The following is an 11,467-nucleotide window of genomic DNA, read 5'->3' as shown; positions in this document are numbered from 1 at the left end:
CCCAGCAGCTAATATTTTCCCCAGCATATAGTCACTGTTCTGTTTATATATATCTTAAGGAATGAATCTATTGCCCTCAGGCTTTGGAGCACAGAGACAAACAACAGGATTGAGACAGGCTATTAGGGGGAGGGGAAGTGTTAGAGAAAGAAACTAAAATCCAAGTTAGTTATTAAAGCAAAAACTCTAGGCAGAAGGGAAAACTGGGTTTGAAGTCTATCAAAGAGACAGCCTAGAAGGCCAGATAAAAGAGAAACTTCAAAGGCTCAGGTGCAACAGGGAGGGAGTAGTTACAGGTGCTAATCATGTATAAACACCCAGGCAGATCATTCCCCTCTGAGAGTATATGGCATTTACAAGTAACGTCTTGTGTTGCAATTTATCTGTTTGCATGCCTGAAAGACCCACCCGACTGTGTGTTCTTTGAAGGCAAACCACTCTGTCCATCTTTATATCTGAGCACCACCTGGCACTATGTGCCTACCACTTAGTCATGGTTTTACTGTAAACTTCTTGCTGCATCATAAAACCTTAGATATCCTTTATAATAAAAGGCTAATATGCAAATTGACTGAATGGTGGAATGACTGGTCACTATGACGTGCACCAACCACTAGGGGGCAGATGCTCAATGCAGGAGCTGCCCCCTGGTGGTCATTGCACTCCCACAGGGGGAGCACCACTCAGCCAGAAGCAGGCTCATGGCTGGCGAGTGCAGTGGCAGTGGTGGGAGCCTCTCCCACCTCCATGGCAGCGCTAAGGATGTCCGACTGCCAGCTTAGGAGAGCGGGCCTAAGCAATCAGTTGGACATCCCTCGAGAGCTCCCATACTGTGAAAGGGCGCAGGCCGGGCTGAGGGGCTTCCCCTGCTCCTGCCACCCCCTCTTCCCGCTCCCCCCCCCCCCCCCCCCCCAGTGCACGGGACCTCTAGTAATTAATAATTGTGTAGGTCCTGAGTTTTACTGTTGGAACTACTAATGAAGGCAGACTTGGAGATAAAGAATTCAACAATATCATTACGCTGAGTGCAATTATGAAAGTTCCAATCATTTGTGACACCTGAGAAGCTTGCTTTTCTCTGCTTTATTTTTAGGGCAATGACCCTGAACTTTGTGACCAGGCCTAGTTCTAACTCAGTCCCAATAAATTTTTCACCTTCAAAAGAGCTGATGAACAGCTCAAACTAAATGAAGAATTTTTGTTATGACTTAGTCAATGTCCTCTTGACAGGATGACTTTGACATTTATAATCTCTGTTGGTGCTTATTATCTCTAAGAATATGGTCTGGCCTGATTAGACTCAGAATGTAGTCGGTCTTATTTCTAAAAGAGCAACACAAAATTATTGACCTGTTACTTTTCTATATGCCGCTTAGATACAATTCAAATATGAGCTTCTCATATAAATATTTCACGTGAGGACTCTTTGGGAGTGGCCACAAATTCTGTACCTGTCCTCTCATCAAGGGGTTGAGTCCATGTGTCCATCCCTTAAATTTGGGCAGGCTTGTGACTCTTTTGACTGATAGGGTACATAGGAGGAAATACCATGTAATTTCTAAGGTGAAATCATAAAAAAATCATGCAGCTTCTGCTTTGCTCACCCGTGGAACCACTTGAGATGCCACAGAAGTCCTGAGACCACCATGCTGAAAAGGGTACAGACAGAACCTCCATGAACAATCCCAGTTGAGCTGGTTCTTCACCCATCGCAGCCTAGGAGAGATGTACAAGTGAAGAGGCTGCCTTGGAAGTAGATTTCCAGCCCCAAACATTGAAGTCACCCTCAGCCACCTGGGTCATCCTAACTAAGATCCCAGAGCTCTGTTATGCTCTGTCCAAGTTTCTTACTAAACCCATTTCAGAGCCTAGACTGTTAATAGCAACTACCTGGTGTCCATGAGAAAAAAGTGAGTCCAAGTCCAGGTAAATTGGAAGAGTGGAGAAGCAGAAATCAAGACCCAAGGTATTTCACTGTATGTGTATGTTTGTGAAGGAATGATCAGGTTGTCAACATTTGTCACTTGTAAGGACCCAGGACATGGGAAGTGGGGAGTAAGAGGGGGTAGGGAAAATTATTCATTGCCCATTTTTTTTGCTTTATCTTTGTACTATTTCACTCATTGTACTAAACTCACATTTCCTTTACATTTTTTAAGAGAAATTAAAGGGAGAAAGTTATTTTTATGTTTTTAAGCCTTAGACCATGTCAACTTTCTTTTTCCTTCTCCCACCCCCACCACCCCCCAGTTATATTTGTTGATCTACTCCTAGAATTCTACATGCCATGCCATATGAGTTAGAATTTGAAATGTTAAATAAAGAAGATGTGAGGGCATTGGTAGAGGACAGGAGCCATTTTTAAGTGACTGAGTTTTATTTCTTTATACACAAGTTCAGTTACTGAGAGCTCCTCTAACACGTAAAATTTTGGTCCATTGCTAGTATGTAGAAATTAAGAAGGCCTCCGAGTACTTGTTTTAATTACCCATCTTTCTTGGGCATTGTTTGTAAAATTTTAACAATTACAGTTTGTTAATAACTTGTAGACAAATATCCAGTTAAAAGCAATTTCATTAAGACTATCAGAAGCTGAAAGAAACCAATCTCAATTATATAACCCAAGTCCAATTCCCCTTGCAAGGAAGCTAAAAAGAGAACTATTTTGTGATAGTACTGGGCTCAATACACAATATTCCTACCATGTCAGAAAGAGTTCACTTAAGGTCAATAATCTATAAACACATATTCACATTTGGGGCAGATGTCCTCCAAGGTTTAATTGGTTTATAACCAGCAACTCTAAACAGCATGTCAATCATTATTAGTAGTATGGGGTACATTTCACAAGCAATTTTCCCCATAAGGTTCACTAGGAAGCTCTCAAACTCAGGCATTTCAAATGGATTTTTAAAAATTTTTATGGGTAATTCTGCTTGGAAAATTTCCAGGCTAAAACTTCCAAAGCCATCGTCTACAACATAGAACTTTGGAACCTTGTTTATTGATTTGCTCTATCCTGGAACAGACCCAGAATTGTTTTCTGAGAAAAATCTTTATAATGTCTACAGTGCTCCCCAGGCCTCCTCTATGCAGAGGTGGGCCAGTGCTTACTCAAGGCAAAGTCTATCAAGATAAACTCTAGGTTAGGCATCTTAAAATTCATAAGGGGACATTCACTTTTATTCTCTTTGCTCAGTTGATTTTTTTAAACAAGTTATTTGTTAATAACCTGTAGACAAATACCCAGTTAACAGCAATTTCATTAAGACTATCAGAAGCTGAAAAGAAACAATCTCAACTTTATAATCCATGTCCAGTTCTTCTTGCAAGGAAACCAGAAAAAGAACTATTCTGTGATAGTTTATGAGTTCTGTGAACTATTCTTTTTGAAATATACAAGTTCTAAAAATACATGTATTTCAATAGGTAAAGCCAAATAATTACTCTGAGGCATTAGTCAGATAATAAAATGCCTGTCACTATCCAGCTTTATCAAAAGTCAAAGTGCAAAAAGTAACATTCATAAATTACTAATTAAACGGTATAGAGTCCATCCAACCCAATAAATAGTTTAGATTTTTATCGCTGGATCATTCCAGACATTAAGAAAGCTTATTTCATTTTTTTGTTTTGTCTTGTTTTTCTGTTTGTACTACACACTTATAGAAAATTGTATTTATTACATTGTGGTTTGACCTTATGCCCTCAACTTACATTGAAGGGAAATAGCTACACAAAGCTAGTTATTTTGATTTAAGAATGTTGTTGCTAATATTGTTCATTCCAGGATTCTGTGTCCTGCTCTTAAGCATTGCATGTCCTATTCTTAAGCATCAAAAATATTAGATATAAGGAGAAATTTTTCTTAAATTTTATAACTAGAAAAATATTAGCTTTTGTAGTTTTATCTGCATTTATTCTTTTTAATTATTATTAATAATTGTATTATATTATTTTATTATTTATTTATTATTATTTGTTTTATCTGCATTATGATTATTGTTGTTGTTGTTACAGCATGACTCTTTATTGATAATATTGACATTTTGGCTTTGGCTAACAGAAATTTGGAACTCAGTATAAATATGTAGTTCTCTTTCAACAGCTGTGGTAGATCTTGGGGCATATATATTTCTGTGTTATTAACTTTTTCCTTCATTATATGTCACCATTCTAAATTTATTTTCTCTGTAAACAAAGTTTTTAAATTTTTGTGATGTATTATGCATGATTTAATAAGATTTCAAGTCTTTGTTAAAACAAAGTAGGCTATAACTTCATAAATGTTCATAATCCTGTGATAAGGAAGCTTCCTAGGTATTTGTACAGTGGGGAGGATTTGGTAAGAGGAAGAATAGAGAATGCTGATAAAAACTACTTCTGTGTTGATCATAATAGAAATCTCTGAAGGTATCACATGTTTCTAAATAAGTGGACAAGTACTAAAAGCCATGATCTGATTTATATGAAAACAATAATATATAGTATCTTAATATTAAAAGGAAACCAATTTATAGTTTTAGGAAAATGTGTCTTATTGATATAAGAGAAAAGCAGTTAGTTACCTACAAGGGTGCACCCATATGACTGTCAGCTGATTTCTCAACAGAAACTTTGCAAGCCAGAAGGGAGTGGCAAGAATTATTTAAAGTGATGAATAGCAAGGACCTACAACCAAGATTACTCTACTCAGAAAAGCTATCATTTAGAATTGAAGGTCAAATAAACAGCTTCACAGACAAGAAAAAACTAAAGGAGTTAATCACCACCAAACCAGTATTGCATGAAATTTTGAAGTGTCTTCTTTAAGAAGAAGAAGAGGAGAAGAAGGAGGAGAAAAAGATACAAAATATGAACAATAAAATGGCAATAAATACATATCAACAACTGAATATAAAAAATCAAAATAAACTAACAAGAAATCTAAAGAATAAAATAAACTGATGAATAAAATAGAATCAGATGCATGGAAACATGGAACAGACTGACAAATCTCAGAGGGAAAGGGGAAGTGGAGAAGGAAAGAGATTAACCAAAGATCTTATATGCATACTAGAGGCCCAGTGCATGAAATTTGTGCACTCTGGGAGTGGGGGTGGGGGGGTCCCTCAGCCTGGATTGCAAGAGGGTGCAGGCCAGGCCAAGGGACCTCACCAGTGCACAATTGGGGCCGGGAAAGGACACGGGAGGTTGGGCAGCCAGGGAGGGACATCAGGAGGGCTCCAGGGCTTGTTTGGCCCATCTCGCTCAGTCCCGATTGGCCAGACCCGAGCAGCAAGCTAACCTACCGGTCAGAGCATCTGCCCTCTGGTGGTCAGTGCACGTCATAGTGACTGGTTGACCAGTCAACTTTCTGCCCCCTGGTGGTCAGTGAGCATCATAGCGACTGGTCGACTGTCTGCCCCCTGGTGGTCAGTGCACACCATAGCGAGAGGTTGAGTGGCCTTAGCATATCATTAGCATATTACACTGTGGTCGACCAGTCACTTAGCATATTAGGATTTTATTATATAGGATATGCATTACTGTGGACACCGACAATAGGGTGATGAAGGCCTGGGGTGGGGTGGCACTGAGTGGAAGGGGGCAATGAGGAGAAAAAAAGGGGACATCTGTAATACTCTCAACAATGAAGATTAAGAAAAAAAGTCCTAATTCTGGGTAAGGGAAACAGGTGCCACTTAAGATTTGTTTTACCTTAGACCTTATTATAAAAACAAAACCTGCAAAAGAACGAAACAAAAAATCCACCAAAGTTTCTTTATCTGTACCCAGTTTCAATTGTGTAACACTGACAGTTAAGTAATCTTTTCTGAAATTTTAGAAGAAAACAATGGAAAGGAAAGTGAGAGACAACAAATGTTTCTTGCTATGTAACAAGAAAAATATACCAACTTTTAACAATACTAAATTAATAATAAGGAGACAAACATCATGTTCTTTTTTTTTAACGCATTGATTTTTAAAAGCCACTTGACTTTTTATGAATAACAAAATGCCACAGGATGATACATTGTATGAACTGGAACTTCAGGAAAACATATAATCATATAGTGGTGAAAGTATTTATTACTAGGTTGCTGAGATGTAATTACAAGGATGAAATCAGCCTCAGAGAATAAATAACACTTAAAATAACTAGTAAAGCTTTAAGGAGTGCATCATGTGTCACATAAGGTAATAAGTTTTTAATGCTAAACACCAGCTCACTATACCATTTTAATTACTTTATGAGCAATTATAATGACCATTTGATCTATACATTCAAACCAAAAAATCCTATTTGTAATTAGGTATTGAGGGATTAAACATGATTCATCAAACAAAGCACTATAGAGATGTGCAGATTTCAGTTCAGAGTATGAAACCCCTCTATCCTTGTTAAAACTTTCCCATGGTTACTTTCACAATATTAATTCATAAATAAATAAGATAATCCTACAATTAGATGAAAAGACGATCAAAGAGCCCATGCTAAGTATTTTCCACAAGGTTGCAGCCTATGGTGGGAAAATAAGAAGTCATTAAAATTATACTTTTGAAGGATATTTAATAATACAATGCCTAAAAATAAGTAGACTCTACTTTGATTCCACTTTTGCTAACAATGTTTCTCTGTACATGATATATATGATATGTCTTTGAATACTCACACATACACACGTGCATATATCTGGAAAAAAAATCCCAAGATGTGTACAGTGTACATCTCTGGTTATAGGAATTATTTATAATTTTTATTCTTTTTTATTTTTAATTTCAGCATTTTTTAATATTCTGCAAAGAACATAAAATGCTTTTTAAGTGAGAGAAAAATTTATTCAAAAATAAGTGAAACACCACAACAATATCAATAAATAATATAGAGTAGTTTTCTGTAGAGGATAGAGGCACCTTAGATTCCAGCCAATGATATTTTCCTAATGAGTTACCAAAACACTTTATTGTAAAATTCCACTTTAAAAAATGTATTTTTTATTGCTATAAGAGAGGGAGAGAGAGAGATAGAAACATCAATGATGAGAAAGAATCATTGATTGGCTGCCTCCTGCATGCCCCACACTGGGGATTAAGCCTGCCAGCCAGGCTGTAAAATTTCACTTTTAACATGTGTGCCCTAATGACTTTAAGCTTTAGTTGCACTAATTGTGTAACCTCGTTTAGCCATATAGTATCCCTTTTCTTAGTTTTTTCCTCTCAAAGTGACACAATTGCGTTGCCTAATTTCTCAAGTACTTAAGTGATGTCATATCTTATGCACTGAAAGAAATATTTTAAATTTTCCATTAGCAGGACACCCCATATTACAATATTCTATATATTTATTGACGCCACAGTTCAATAAGAATTTAAATTGAAAGGAAAATGATTAAGTGCCTGGGGAAAGAGCCCATGATGTGATATCAAACTGGCTAAGATTATTAAAGTTAGCCAGCTATTTATGCCTAATTTTGGGCTAATCCTGCTGGAGTGATGTGATAGCAACACATCACAGCTGCATTCTATTGAAGCCTTTCAAATCACTTAAACACAGATTATCTCATTTGATTCTCATAATAACCCTGCTGGATAATTAAGGCAAAGATTACCATCCCCATTTTTCAGATGGAAAAACTGAAAAAAAAAATTACATGTGGCAATTAAATCTCTGGAATCCAAATTAAAAGAGTGACAAGCTATCAAGTTAAAACAGAAGACTACGTATATAACTCTACTTATTAAGCAGTTTTTATGGTTATAGTTTTTCTGTATTTCTGTTGAAGTTAAAAAAAAAAACACAGCCAAAATCCTAACCAAATGGTGAGAGTAATTTGCTGCCTATAAAGGTTAGCTTCCTATCTAATAATAGATCATACAAGCCTTGCTTTTCATATACTATAAAATGATGTTGAATTACTTGGTCAGAGGTTATGACCTGAAGAATAATGAATGAATTCAGGACAAATTTTATTTGACCTGCAGAATCTTGGCTCACAGAAAATTTTACATTAAAAAGTTAGGGATTTTCATTTTCTCTTAAAATCAGGAAAAAGGTGGCTACATTTGACCCACATTTGTGCATGGTAGCAATCACATGGGGTTGAGTTGTGGCTTCCCCATTTTGTTAGGGCATGTACTTCTCAATTTCCCATGATCAATACCACTCCCTAAACTGCTTCATTTACTTGCACTGTGGCTTGAGTCTTGTATACACTGAGTGGCCAGATTATTATGATCTCTGAATGCATAATAATCTGGCCACTCAGTGTATAGCCTATATAATAAAAGGCTAATATGCAAATTGTCCCCTCGACCAGGAGTTCGACCAGCAGGCAGGCCAGCCAACCACCCATGTTCCCTCCCCATGGCCAAGCTGGCCAGACCCCCACCCATGCACGAATTCATGCACTGGGCTCTCTAATATATATATATATAATCTGGCCACTCAGTATGATATATATAATTATCAGAGATCATTATATATATATATATATATATATATATATATATATATATATATATATATATCAGAGATCATAATAATCTGGCCACTCAGTGTATATTTGACTTGGTGACCTCTGTTTAGTATCACCTATTTCAGTTCATCCATCCATTCACTCATTCATTTTATTCAACAAGCATTTATTAAACAAAACTTATGCACACATTATACAAGGTACTTAAAAGGGCGACTAAACATAGCCCAGGAGCTCAAGAGTCTCATCATTTGGTGGGGACACAGATACATAAACAGATTATTACTACATAGGTGCTTAGGACTCCTTTGTCATTCAATCCTTTGGTACTTTTACTCAGTCTCATGTCTTTAAACAACATCTATATTCTGATGTGTATTTCTAGTCTGAGCTGCTCCTGCAAATTTCAGTGTCATCTAGCCAAATACCTAATCAATAACGACATTTAGAAATCTAATAGTCACTCAAATTCCTATGTCCCAAACTAGAAAATTATTTTAGCCCATGAAACCACACTCATTCCCATCTCAAACAATGACAATCCCATTCTTATAATTGCCAAGGCCAAAACCTTGAAGTCATCTTCATTTCTTCCCTTTCTCATCTATTCCAGCAGCAAATCGTGTTAGCTCAGGGAAGGAGACCTACACATCTTCATGATGTGACATCTAAGAATAGCCAAACAAAAAAAGGAAGTAAAGTGTATTCTAGCAGAGGGGACCATATGAGCACAGGCATAAAAGTGAGAAATAACAAGGTATCTCGAGGGAACACCAAGTAATTCAGTGTAACTGAAAGGAAACTTAACAGGAAGGGAGAGGGTTGGAGAGAGGTAGGTAAGCTTTGGATCATGGAAGGCCTATCCCAATTATCTTGTCACCATACAGTGTTGTGTCATCAAAGGATTTTAGGCAGCCAGGACATCCTATATAATAAAAGCGTAATATGCTGAGTTGACTGTGAAAGAAGACCCTTAACAGAGGTATTTTAAGTATTATCCTATATAATAAAAGTCTAATATGCAAATAGACAGAACAACTGGTCACTATGACACACACTGACCACCAGGAGGCAGATGTTCAATGCAGCAATGCAGGAGCTGCCCCCTGGTGGTCAGTGCACTCTCACAGGGGGAGCACCGCTCAGCCAGAAGCCAGGCTCAGGGCTGGCGAGCGCAGCAGTGGTGGCAGGAGCCTCTCCCACCTCCGCATCAGTCGGACATCCCCCGAGGGCTCCCGGGCTTTGAGAGGGCACAGGCCAGGCTGTGGGAGCCCCCCCCCCCCCCCCCCCGCGTGCTCAAATTCTGTGCACCAGGCCTCTAGTTGTTACATAAAGCCAAGTGAAAGATGATTAGGACCTGAACTAAAGCAACAATAATTAGGATTTAAATTCAGTGGGACTAAAGATTGGTCCCACAGAGGAGAAGAAAGAAAACAATGAATATGACTCTGATAGCATGGCCCCTGAATGGAAAATACAGGAAGCATGTTTGGGAAAAGAAGATAACAATTGGTGCCCAAAATGTTGAGCTTAAGAGCCAATGGGACATCATGGAAATAGCTTATTATCTATAAACTAGTGGCCCGGTGCACAAAATTCATGCATGGGGGGGCGTGTCCCTCAGCCAGGTCTGCACCCTCTCCAATCTGGGACCCCTCGGGGGATGTCCAACTGCCTAAACCAGCAGTCGGACATCCCTCTTGCAATCCAGGACTGCTGGCTCCTAACTGCTCACCTGCCTACCTGCCTGATCACCCCTAACAACTCTGCCTGCCGGCCTGCTCACCCCCAACTGCCCCCACACCGGCCTGCTCTCCCCTAACTGCCCCCCCTGCCAACCTGCTCGTCCCCAACTGCCCCCCCTCCACCAGCCTGATCGCTCCCAACTGCCCCCCCTGCAGGCCTGCTTGCCCCCAACTGCCCTCCCCTGCTGGCCTGCTCACTCCCAACTGCCCCACCCTGCCGGCCTGATCACCCCTAACCGCCTCTGCCTCAGCCCCGCCACCATGGCTTTGTGCAGAAGGATGTCCAAAAGGTCTCCCGGTCTAATTAGCATATTACCCTTTTATTAGTATAGATATAAAGCTTGAGAGATATAAGCTGAAGATGTGAGTTTGAGAATCATCAGTGAATAAGTGGGAGTTAAAACTATGTCAATTACCTACTAATTGTGTCTCTTTAGCCAAGTTACTTAATCTTTCTATGCTTCAATTTCCTAATCTGTAAAGTGGGAATAATCATGTCAACTATACACAGCTGTTTTGAAGGTTACTTAATAAAATTATTCTATTTTCATTTAGCACTTGATATATGTGAGTTGTTTAAAACTAAATTAATTCCTAAGATCACCTTGGAAGACAACATAGAACAGTAATTACTAACTAACCTTTTTTGAAACATGAATGTCATTGAGAATATGCTGTAAACTATGGACTTTCCCACTAGAAAATTGCACATAACCCAACACCCAGAATTCTGCACACAATTCCAGGTCTGTGGATCACTAAAGAACCCATGTTTAAAAATTACTGATGCAAAATGAGAAGAGGAAAACCTTAAGAATCAAATAGGGGGGGGGGGGGGGATCAATATTTAAGAAATGAGCAGAGTAGAAGAAGATTAGGAAGAGATTACTAGAAGACTACAAAGAAGGAGGTTGTGATAAGTTCTCTCAAATTTGGCAAGTAGGTGGTGCCAGATGGGTACTTGAAATATCGGGGGACCACTCTGTAAAGTAGATGATCGTCTAACCACTATACTGTACACCTGGAAGTAATACAAAATAATATTGAATGTAAACTGTAATTAAAAATTTAAAAATTGGCAAATAGGTCCAATAAAATAGTTTAAATCATTAGCAACTTTCACAAATTGTGTCAGCCTAGTAGTGGGAGAGGAAGCTAGAGTGCAGTAAGTTGATGAGTGAGGAGTGGGTGAAAAAGTGAAAACAACGGATGGACAAAAAAGGAAGGAAACCGATGAAATTCAAGTCAAAGGGGCATTTCAGG

The sequence above is a fragment of the Eptesicus fuscus genome, chromosome 2 (genome assembly GCF_027574615.1).
Source record: "Eptesicus fuscus isolate TK198812 chromosome 2, DD_ASM_mEF_20220401, whole genome shotgun sequence".
Taxonomy (NCBI): Eukaryota; Metazoa; Chordata; class Mammalia; order Chiroptera; family Vespertilionidae; genus Eptesicus; species Eptesicus fuscus.
The sequence above is the reverse complement of the archived record's forward strand: the minus strand, read 5'-3'. Positions refer to the sequence as shown.